General features: G+C 32.6%; 1 protein-coding gene across 1 annotated transcript in view; it reads right to left on the bottom strand.

Annotated features, from left to right (window-relative positions):
- The window catches only part of LOC117177464 (cyclin-dependent kinase 9-like), an 86,282-nt gene extending 73,664 nt beyond the window's left edge, over nt 1–12,618 (bottom strand). Inside the window, exon 1 of the mRNA XM_033368179.1 lies at nt 12,517–12,618. The gene's annotated coding sequence lies outside the window, so the exon portion shown is untranslated. The remainder of the gene's footprint in view (nt 1–12,516) is intronic.

The following is a 12,618-nucleotide window of genomic DNA, read 5'->3' on the forward strand; positions in this document are numbered from 1 at the left end:
AGCCACCGAACGCGTCCTCGGGTTGCGGATAGAGGGTCCCTGTACTAAGGGTTTCTGCTGAATATGGCTACAAAAATAAATAGGCAGTCGCGGACAATTGTCCAGGGCTGGTCCGTAAGGAATTAACCCCCAAGCGGAGGTGTGAAAACCGTGCTGAAACTGAATGGCACCTGGGTAAGGTTTCTAGAACGGTGACTCTGGGATACCGGGTGACCTCTCATAGTACGCAGCCTTATCCTTCCATGCGGGGCTCTACAAGGATGGATGAACCCCTTTCCCTAGCTTCTCATGGGAACAACAATGACAACACCAAACATAGTTGTAGTAAGTGCGGTTCAAAAGAACAGAACGCGCCAACAATGCAAGTCGGCCAACAATGTCGACCAATCTAGAGCTGGGGAAGCCAATGAAAATGGATTCAATGCGATGGATCGGTGGGATCTCGCGACCTTTGGGTGGACGGTACGACTGAATCACGACTTGCTAGAGAGCTACGATGCAAGTGTGGCCCCTGAACGGGGTTACATGGCACGGCTGCATGCTCTGTGGTGCGAGAAACACCTGGAGCTATCTCACTTTTCGCAGCAACGTCTGCGAAACCATGCTGAACTACTCCGAAAAAGGGGCTATGTAAGCGGAACGCCTACTCTACCATAGCTAGAACCAGCCGGCAACAGAGAAAGAGAGGCGACACTAAGATCAACCGCAGGCAGGCATACAATAGAGGAAGAGCGATGCTTTACGACCCGGAAAAATAATAACACCAAGTGTTCTCTCAAGCCTAAAGATGTGGCTGAAATGGATGACGAGCTTCGTGGACATTTTTCCGGAGAATCCGACATCTGGGCTATCAATTATTGTGTGTATAATGCAGCGAGAGCTTTGGCCGATGCGAACCGTAAAACAAAACCAACGGTTGATCATAAGACCAAAAGACGAATGCATCAACTTCCCATAAAGATAGGCTGGGCAAGACAGGACGCGTCCCGCATTCAGTGTGTGATTGACTACATCCCATCTGGCAGGCATTTTACCGCCAAGGTTCAAAAGTTCGCACGCGAACTCCGGACCCGTTATCACACACTTAACAAGTCAAAGCTGCTGACCATCAGGCAGCATATTGTAGAGAGAATACGGATACTATCTGACACTAAGAGAAGTCTAGAGCGGAGGGAGAGGTGGGTCAGGGAAAATCAACGGTTTCTCTCTGACCCATCTGGACTCTTCCAAGACCCTCCAGTTACTTTTAAACACCCATCCAAACCAGAAGAGGTCGAAGTATTTTGGAGAGAAGTCTACGAAGTGCAGCATAGACTGGACGAAGATTCAGAAAATATAAATAGCTTCAAGGAGTTATGTGTTCCCCTCATAACACCTGATAAAGAATGCCCACCCATCACTGCTGAGGAGGTGAAAAAAGTATTAGGAGGGATGAAGAACTATTCCGCTCCGGGACCAGATTGTATCAAAACCTTCTGGTGGAAGAAGTTTTCTTCAACCCATCAGCATGTGGCCCGTATTTTCACCTCATATTTGAAGTTGGAAGAGCCGATTCCAGAGTGGTTGTTGGAAGGGCGCACAATACTCCTTCCGAAAAAGGGCAACTTAGCTGACCCGAAGAATTACAGGCCAATAACTTGTCTGAACATACTTTATAAGATATTCACAGCTATCCTAAATGATAGGATTGTTCGGGCAATTGAACCTGTGTGGCAAGAAATGTATGAACAACGAGGCTCAAAGAAAGGCGTAGCCGGATGTCGGGAGAACCTGCTCATCGATAGATGTGTCTGCAAAGATGCAGAATTCTACCAGCGTGACCTGTCGATGGCCTGGATAGATTATCGGAAAGCTTTCGATTCGACCTCCTATAGACTTATTATCTGTCTTTTGGAAATCTTAAAGGTTCATCCGCAAATAGTTAGGTGCATAGAGAGATTGATGCCGCTTTGGAAAACCAGATTTACTATCTCGTCTGGAAAAAATCGTGTGACAACTAACAAGGTTACCTTTCAGAGAGGTGTCTTTCAGGGCGACACCATGAGCCCACTCCTCTTTTGCCTTACATTTTTGCCACTATCTCTAGCACTTTACCATTTCGACGGTTATTTCTGCGGCTAACCTGCAGATCGAAAGTACAAGGTCACTCATGTATTTTATATGAACGATCTTAATATCTATGCTAAAATCAAAGAGCAACTACATCTAGTTCTAGGGATTGTCAAACGATATACTAAGGAACTTTTGTGGATAATGATTCAGAAAAAGGATATTCCTAACGATATTCAAATTTCTTGTGTGAAATGAATAATGAGACAAACCCTATAGCTCTGTCAACTAAGTTTTTAATTACTGCACTTTTGATTTGAAAGGGATGAGCAGAAAGGAAATTTAAAATTCTACCTGAATATGTACTTTTTCTATACTAATTGGTAATAAAATTACCATCCCAAGCCTTAATTACTTCTATGTCCAAAAAACTGATTCTATTATCCTGTTTTATTTTATGAGTAAATTAAAGTTTTTGATGAAAACTAGTACGAGTTTTTATATTATCCCGTCAATTTAAAATTGCCTGTTTAACTAATTCAAGGGGTATACTCGGAAACATTGCAATTACGTCCAAAGAAATCATTACATGGTCATCCATAATCGTTTTTTGAATAATAATTTTTTGAAATTCCCAGCTATTTTTTACATTATATTTAGAAGTTGTGATTGAGTCCTTGAGAATCAAATTGAAATTCTGTTCTAAAAATTTTCTGGGAGTATTAATAGTTCAAATCACTATTCTTAAGTCATAGCCATCTTTGTAAATTTTTCTCAAACCATAACATCTTGCAAGAACTGTGTCTTCAGTTTTAATATCAGTCCACCTTATATGCTTTCCTAGAAGTCCTCTCTTTTTCCAATTGTCAACCATCTTAAAACTGTCTCTTTGTAATTTTTTTAGCGGATTTTCATGTAATAATTCAAAATTATCATGATCGGAAAGCAAATTCTCCATATCCCTTGTATAATCCGATTTTTTCATGCAAACAATAATACTGCCTTTATCAGCATTCACGCAAACTACATTAGGGTTGTTTCTAAGAAACTCTTTCGTCATCATGAAACCTTTAGAAATTTTACGATAAATATTACTGATCTGCAAACTATTTTTTTCAACAAAGCTCTTTGACAAGTGTAAAACCTTGTTTCGGAAATTCTTCTGATCCAAAATAGGAATTTTGTGTATATTTGATTCAACATCTTTTACTATTACCATAATTTGTTTTGCCTTATTGTTTACCACACGGTTACTAAAACCTTCACCTAATCTGAGAATATCTGTAACTGAATCAGGAATTTGTATATCTGTCAAATTCACAAACCAAGGATCTTTACCTCCTCATTCAAAAATTCTATGTAAATTTAAATTTTTCTCTTGAACATTAGTTTGCTGATGAATCAAATTAGAAAGTTTGTTATCATGTTTTACATCACTGCTTAAAAATCTTTGATTGCGGAGAATTTGATGCTTTAAAAGATCAATAATTTAATCATGTTGTAAACAAACTTCTAATTCACTTCTAATTCTGGAAATTTTCACTTTGAAAAATTAACAAGATTTGAAACATCTTTGATAAATAAATCTAGTAGTGAGAGTTTAAAATTGTTTAAAGTGTGTCCAAATTTTCTATTACAAAAATTACTTTAAAAAGAAAAATCTCGAAATTAGTTGTCCAGGAAAAAATCTTTTTTAAGTAAAACATCATTTCTTCTACATTCAATCAAAAACCTGTTTTGAAGAATACTGCCTCTTAATTTTTGATTAATATCACACCATAATTTAACCTTTCTGAACACCTCAGGACCATGTTTAACTCTTATCCGCTTAAAAAACATAATATTATAGAAATGACCTCCAGTAATAACATATAAAACCACATAAACCCAGAAGACTGAGAATAAATGAGACATTCCCAAAAAAGAAATAATTATACAAACAGAAGCATATAGATACCATCGCAGTGGCTGTTGGTAATTCCATATAGGGCCCATTTTGACCGTAACGGATTTTGAAACTAGAAATCGTAAGGAAACTTTCCCCGCAACCCGTTTTTGGACCCATTTTTGTCAAACTTCTGTACTCTTCAAGACCACCGTGAACAGTCTTCTAATTTAAGTTCCGACATGGTTCTAGATAGGGCCGCATAAGATTTCGTCCGGCGAATAATTCAATTGTTCGTTTCCGATGTTCACTTCGAAGCCATATTGAACCTGATGGCAAACCATTTTCGAACTTAGATGAAGTCTTCTAACTTGAGCTCCAAACAAATTCCGAATAGGGCCGCATAAGATTCCGTCGGCAAATAATTCAATTTTCTGTTTTCAGTGTTCGCTTTAAAGCCGGATAGATCTAGATAAAACACGGTTTTTGGACTTAGAAGAAAAGAGTCTTCTAGCCTAAATTAATTGGCCAACAGAATCTTATGCGGCTCTATCCGGGACTTTGTCGGGATTTAAGTTAAAAGACTCTTTTCATCCAAATCCAAACACCGTTTTCTTCAGGATTTATCCGGTTTCGAAGCGAACAGTGAAAACAGAAAATTGAATTAATTGGCCGATGGAATCTTATGCAGCTCTATCCGGGACTAGGTCGGAATTTAAGTTAGAAGACTCTTTTCATCAAAGTCCAAGAACCGTTTTCTATCTGGATCTGTCCGGCTTCGAAGGGAACGTCGAAAACAAAAAATTTAATTATTCGCCCGACAAATTCTTGTATGGTCCTATCTGGAACTACGCCGTAACTTAAATCGGACACCAAAAATGTAATTATTCGCCTGACGAAATCTTATGCGGCTTTATCTGGAACTTTGTCGGAATTTAAGTTAAGAGATTTCTCATCTATGTTCGAAAATGGTTTTCTGTTCGATTCTATACGATTTTAAAGCTAAGCTAATTTTAAAGCGAACATCAGATAAAAGAAATTGGATTATTCACCTGACGAAATCTTATGCGGACCTATCCAGAACTTTGTCAAACTCAAGTTAGAAAGCTTTTTATCTAAGTTTGAAAATAGGTTTTTATCCGGTTCTATACGGGTTCGAAGCGAACATAGGAAACAAAAAATTTAATTGGTCGCCCAACGAAATCGTATGCGGCCCTGTCTGAAACTATGGCGGAATATAAATTAGAAGACTGTTTCCATTTAAGCTCGAAAATGGTTTTCTATCTGGTTCTGTATGGCTTTGAAGCGAACATCGGACACAAAAAATGGAAAATGTTTACCTGACGGTATCATATGCGGCCCTATCTAGATCTTTTTCAAAACTTATATTAGAAGACTGTCTTCATTCAAGTCCGAGAACGATTCTTTTTCTGGCTCTATCCGGCTTTCAAGCGGTTATTGGAAAAATTAAATTAAATTATATGGCCGATGGAACCTTGTGCGGCCCTATCCGGAACTTTAGTTAGAAGACTAATTTGATCTAAGTACCAACATGGTTTTTATGCTGTTCTATCCTGCTCTTAAGCGAACATTGGAATCAGAAAATTAAATTATTTGCCAGACGAAACCTTATGCGGCTTTATCTGGAACTATGTCAGAACTTAAGTTAAAAGACTTCACATCTAAGTTCGAAATTGGTTTTCTATTCGATTCTATACGATTTTAAAGGTAACATCGGAATAAAAAAATTGAATTATTGGCCTGAAAAAATCTTATAGGGCCCTATTTGGACCTATGTCGGAACTTAAGTTAGAAGACTTTTGATCTAAGTTCGAAAACGGTTTTCTATTCGGTTCTGTACGGCTTTGAAGCGAGCACCGCATACAAAAAATTGAATTATTCGCCCGAAAAAATCATACGCGGCTTTATCTGGAACTTTGTCGAAACTCAAGATAAAAGACTTCGCATCTAAGTTCGAACATGGTTTTCTATCCTGTTCTATTCAGCTTTAAAGCGACTGTCGTAATAAACCAGGACTTATTTTACTTATTATCTTTAAATATATATTGCACCCTGGTTCACATAGTAAAATCTTATATATCTAATACATGATATAAATATAGCCTATTATATATTATAATTATATTACGTTACGTATAATTATGCGAATTATATTTGTATAATTTTATTATTGTATTTCGATAGTGTTTGGCAGAGTGATAAGAAATATATATGGCCTTCACCAACTTCGATAACAATACATTTATCAGCTATATCGAATACAAACACGTTTTCATTGTTCCTGCGTTCTTCTATTTTATGACGTTTTTTCGATACAAAGTATTTTATGTGCAGTAATTTACAATCGTTCTTGGAAATAGACTAGGCAAAAGTACTTTTGATACTTTAAAGTAAAACACTTTTGCACATGCCTGCTTGAAAACTCATTAGAACCCCGATAGAATCCCGTGGGATTATGGTTTTATATCAGGAAAAACCTGTCTGAAAGCCCTGTATGAATTTGGCAATAGGGAATAATCAGGGTTCTATCTTGGTTCTGAACGGAAGTGCAGATCATACACAAAAATAGTAGTACTACTAAAGTACTTTAGTACTGCTAAAATAGTGTATGATTTCCACTTACATTTAGAACCTATATAGAATCCTTCTTAGGGTCTGATTCGACCAAGTTAAAACCCAGATAGGACCCAATTAGTGACAAATTTCTTCTTTCATTCAGAATCCAGACATACTCCTTTTTAGAACCTTATTCAATCTGCTTGAAACCCAGACAGGACCCTTTTAACGCACAATTTCCTGTTCTACTTGTAACCTAGATAGAAACCTTCTCAGAGCATGTTCCGACCTGCTTGAAATACAGATATTATTCAATTAGCGAGCAATTTTTTGTTCCATTCATAATCCAGATATAAACCTTTTTGAACTTTATCAAACCTGATTGAAATCCAGATAGGAAACTTTTAACGCACAATTTATTTTATACTTATAATCCAGATAGAGCCCTTCTTACTGCCTGATCCGACCTTGTTGAAACCCAGATAGGACCCAATTTATTATTTTCCATTCAGAATCTAGATATAACTCTTTTTAGAGCCTTATTCAACTTGCGCGAAACTCGGTAAATCCCTGTTATTGTACGATTTTTACTTCCCTTTAGAAGCCGTATAGAGTCCTTCTTACAGCCTGATGTGACCAGGTCGACCAGGTTGAAACCCAGTCAGGAACCAGTGCCTCCTGAACGTGGGATTTTTCGGTCCCCACCACTTTCCCACCTGGGAGAAACGCATGTAAATCACTGAACCACTCAGTGATGCAAACGTAGCCTGTGAGTGAGTCGGCTCTGTTACACGCTGCGAAGACCAGCCTCGTGTAAAGCGGAAAATGCACGAGTATTACCTTAGAATCATTAGGCTTTATTATTTATTGTATGTAAATATATATAGGATATAAGGTTTCAGGGTCTAATATAAATATAAATACAATTTTTACTGAAATATTTAATTTATACTTAAGCTTGCAGTTGAACAAATTAATTTTCAATCCGATACAAAAATACGAATTTTCAGACAACGAAAGGAATTTTCAAACAAGAATAATAATTTGCTATGAAAGACGATAAATTTTCAACTAAAGAAATAAATATTTAATCAAAAATGGACTAGTTCAATTTTTAAATAAAACATCGAATTTTCAACGAAATAGTTCGATTTTTAACGAAATAAATTAATTTTCAAGATGAAAAGATTACATTTTTTACAAAAATGGAACAGTTCAATTTTCAGTTCCAAAAATTAATTTCGATCAAAAAAGCAATCGAATCTTCAACAAAATAGTGAAACTTTCAACGAAGAAATGAATTTGCGAACAAAAAGGCTAATATTCTTTCAAAAAAGACGAATTTTCGACAAAATACCTGAATTTTTAACCACATTGTTGAATTTTTAACTAAAAATTATTAATTTACAATAAAAAATTTCATAGTTACACTTTCAGTAAAATATCAATATTGCCCCCAAAAAAAAAACAAAGTTTCAAAAAAATATTCAAATATTCAAGAAAAAGATTGAATTTCAAAATAAATAATTTAATGTTCAAACCAACAGTTTCCTACCAAAAACAGAAATTCAGATTTTTGAAATCAACTTAAAAAAATAATTTGAAACTATATTTTTTCAAGCTAAAACAATTTTTCAAGCAACATTTTTAATGTTTCAAATAAAAGAAAATGTTACCGAAGGTAAATTATTTTCAAACAAGAACAAGAACTTTTACTAAAAAAGATAAATTAAAAGAAAATTCAACAACATTGTTAAATTTTCAGCCTTAACAATTAATATTAGAACTAAAAAATAAGTATTTAACCAAAAATGGAATAGTTGCTACCCAAAAGATAAATTTTTAACCTTATAGTTAAATTTTCAATTAAAAAAGATAATTTTTTAACAAAATAAAGGAAAAGATCAAGTTTTCTAAAAAAAGAGGAAATTAAAAAAAAAATTAATTTGCAACAAAAAAAAGAATTTTCCCAAAAATGGGTGAACTTTTAACCAAGAATGCTATTTTTATATTTTTCCACCAAAAAGATAAATTTTTAATGAAAAAGACGAATTTTTAGTTGAAAAAAATTAATTTTTATAAAAAAAATGGCATAGTTACATTATCATTTGCAAAAATTAATTGTAAACAACAGTAAAATCAGTTTTTCAACAAATTCAATTTTCATTAGAGAAATTAATGTTGACCGAAAAAGACTAATTAAAAAAATGAAATAGGTCAATACTCATTGAAAATTATTTTTTCACAAAAAACAGAAGGATTTGGAGCAAAATTGGTAAATATGGAACCATTTTCAAGTAAGATAAAAAATAGTTTACCGAAAAAGACGATTTTCCAAAAAAATACATGAATTTTGAACCAGATACATAGTTGAATTTGTTAACTGAAAAATATAATTTTTCAGCCGGAAATGGAATAGTTCAATTATTATTTTTAATAAAAACATACATTAAACAACATTAAATAAAATAAAATAAAAAATTTTACGATTTTTAAGCAATATTAAAAAATGTGTGATTATAGTCCATGTAGACAAAAAAGATTAACATCAAAATTATGAATACATTTCCCTGGAAAAAAACCTAACATCAAAAATAAATATAAAATGAAAAAGTATATAGTTTATAGACCTCGGATTCTAAAATAATGTATTCAATTTTAGATTATTTGAAAAGTGTGAAATTGGAGACTTTTTTTATCTTACACATATTAAAGGTGACCATGGCAGATTTTCTTAAATTTGGTATTTTTCCGATAATCGGAAATTTAATTTGGCACTTTTACGACGATCCCAAATGTATTGTAAAATTTTAAAAACATTGTTTATAAGGCCATAAATAAATAATGTTTGGTCATACCCATGAATATCACAAAAGTGAAATGTTTTATTTTGCGCCATAGATTGATAAAAAAAAATGATGAAAAATAGATTTTCTTAATCGAGCGTTTATGTTTATAACAATAGTTATAAACAATAAGGCTTAGATATCCAAAATGCTACCCAAAATAATTACATTCTTTATGGTGAAATTAAGAATATAAAAAAGGTAATCGCTAATAACTTGAAAATTGTGACTTTTAGGGGAGGTTGTGTTTACAAAGAATACATTGTTTATAAGGCTATAAATAAATAATAGTTCGTTGTACGAGAAAATATCAGGAGAGTGAAAAGGTTAATCATGTGTCAAGGATTAATAAAAAAAATTGAAGTCAATTCTGGTAATTGATGGTCATTATGTATATCAATTGTTATAAACAATTTAGCAAAAGAAATTATGAAGAATGAATTATGTCAATAATACTAGATAAAGCTTTCGCAACAATGCGAAGTAACATTATGACACTGGTTGATCTGGATGATTGTTTATTAATAAATGAAGAGTCTAAACGGTTTCCTCTTAAAAATAACAACTTTTTAATAACAATTTAAGGAGAGAAGTTTTTACCTTATAGGAAGATTTCTTTTTCCTTTTAAGAGATTTATCCTTATAATAGACAGTGTACAAGTTTAAAATTTTTCTGAATTATAGATTCTAAGGTGACACTGTGCAAAGATGGCAATTTTGTTAAAAAATCATTGGTTTATAACGCTTTTCGTGGCAAAAGGTTTCTCGTACGAAAAAAGTGCAAGATGCAAAAACGTTTTATTTTTGCTCAGCCATGTTAAAAATAATTTTATAAATTGTTTTTGTCAATAAATAATTCAATTGTTTTAAACAATTGTTTAAACAAAAATTGAACCACATTTCGAAAACCTACCCAACATATTCGTTGTAAGGGGCCTTTTTTGACTTTTCAAAAAAAGAGTAATATCGGGGACCTATTAGTGCATACAGAAATGTTAGTGGCGACTGGATTATCGTTACAATTAATAATTCAGTTCGCATTTTTTTTTAAATGAACATTACAATTCTTGGAGGTCTAATGTCATGTTGTCGACTATTGAAGTGAAATATTTTTTTGTCGATAGCTTGATAATTGAAGATTGAACATTTTTATTGGAAATCGCTTTCGTGTTTGATTGAAAATTTTTCGTTTTTAGTGGAAAATTCATTTTCTTTACTACAAAATTATTTCTCTTGATCGAAAATTTATAGTTTTTAGTTGGAAATTCATTTCTTAGTTTGAAAATTAGTTTTTTTTTCTTTTGTTAAAACTTAATTTTTTCAACTGAAAACTTACGTATAAACTACAATTTTCAGTTAAAAAGTGTTTTTTTTTTAGATGAAAGATCGTCTTTTTCGTTTTTGATAAAAATGAAAAGTTAAATGTCTGTTTGAAAATTCATGTATTTTTTGGAAATTCTTTTCTGATTTTTGCTTGAAAATATTATTTTTTTTACTGAAAATGTTACTACAGTATTCATGGTTGAAAATTCACCTATTTTATGGAATTTTTTTTTTTTTGCTGCAAATTACTTTTTTGAAAGTACATCTATTAGAAAACTATTTATTTGAAAATATCTTTCCTTGCTTGAAAATACATTGTTCTTTAGTTGAAATCGATTGCTCTTAGTTGAAATTTCGTTTTTCAGTATTTTGTTATTCGTTTTTTTTCACTGAAAATGTAAAATTTATCTATATGATTTTAGTAGAAAATTAATCTTCTTTTTCGAAAATTCATCTATTTAGTTTAAAAATTCCGTTTTGGTAAAGATTAAGCATTCCATTTTCCATTGAAAATGTATGTTTTTAGTTTTCGGTAGAAAAATATTGGTTTCAAAATTATACTATTTGTTTGCAAATTCATTTTTTGCTCAAAAATTTAAATATTTTGTTGAAACTTTGTTTTTTTTCGGGGGGGGGGGGGGGAATTATTTTCTTATTGAAAATGTAACTATTCAATTTTTCATTTTAACTTTATCTTTTTTAGTTGAAAATTCAACTATCTGGTTCAAAATTAATGTATTTTGTTGAGAATTCGTCTTTTTGCAAGAATATTCTTCTTCTTTTCCATGAATTTATTTCTTTGGTAGAAAATTTCACTATTTTGTTGCAGATTTGATTGTTTTTTTTTTTATTCACAATTAATTTTTTGAACTGAAAGTTGAACTATTCCATTTTTGGTTAAAAATCACCCATATGAAAAAGAAGTATTATTAAGTATTGGATCTAATACTTTTTTAGTGAATAAGTAATGGAAATATAATTCTTTTTCGCGAAAAAGTACTGGATCCAATGCTTACCGATACTTCTTTTTCATAATAGATTTTTGATTAATTACTTATTATTTTAGCTTAAATTCGTTTCTAAAGTTAAAAATTGAAGAATTTGGTTAAAAAAAATTTTGTTCTTGAAAAAATCTTTTCTCCTATGTATATTTACATGTTGCAGGAAATAATATTTTCCTCTTCGCAGTAATTCTAATCATTCTGAGGGTAATTCGGGATTACCAAACCAGAATAAATTTGCGTAGAGCAGCTAGATCATCATTGGTGAAGTGTTGGGCCTGCTCGGGGCTCGAGTACGTTCTCATGCATTTTCAGCTTTACACGTGGCTGGTCTTCGCAGCATGTGCCACGTAACCGGGGTATTATAATCACGTATTATACGTGGTTTTCTACACGTAAATTACTTCTCTAGTTTTCTACGACATTTGACGTATATTACATCCGAAAGGAAACTTTCAATGCGCATGCGTCAATTTCGAAGAATACCTCAAAGAATCTATTCTTCTTGATGTGGGTCCTGTTTCCCGTGTTCGCATTTCAAATTTTCATTGCAGTAAATAGTAAAAAAAAGGTATCGAGGATCACAATACTACTGAATTGAGAGTTCTATATAATTTGTCAGAGGTTTATGTTTATCGATTCGTGTAATATTATTTATTTTATTTTATTCGTCTCGTAAATCTAGCGTCGAATACCAATATTTTAAAATTCTTTAAATTTGAATGAATGTTAAATCAGTTTGAAGTTATAATTAGGGAGACCATGTACAAATACATATATAATATTATGCAATATGATATATAATAATTATTATTGAAAGAATCAAACGACATACTGCGAAAGTTTTTTGTCCTTTCTTCTGCTCGAAAAACAAATCCTTCCATGGGATTACATTATGATGTTGGTTATTTCTTCTCAGTCCAGGCATAATTATTAT

The sequence above is a fragment of the Belonocnema kinseyi genome, chromosome 7, assembly GCF_010883055.1.
Source record: "Belonocnema kinseyi isolate 2016_QV_RU_SX_M_011 chromosome 7, B_treatae_v1, whole genome shotgun sequence".
Taxonomy (NCBI): Eukaryota; Metazoa; Arthropoda; class Insecta; order Hymenoptera; family Cynipidae; genus Belonocnema; species Belonocnema kinseyi.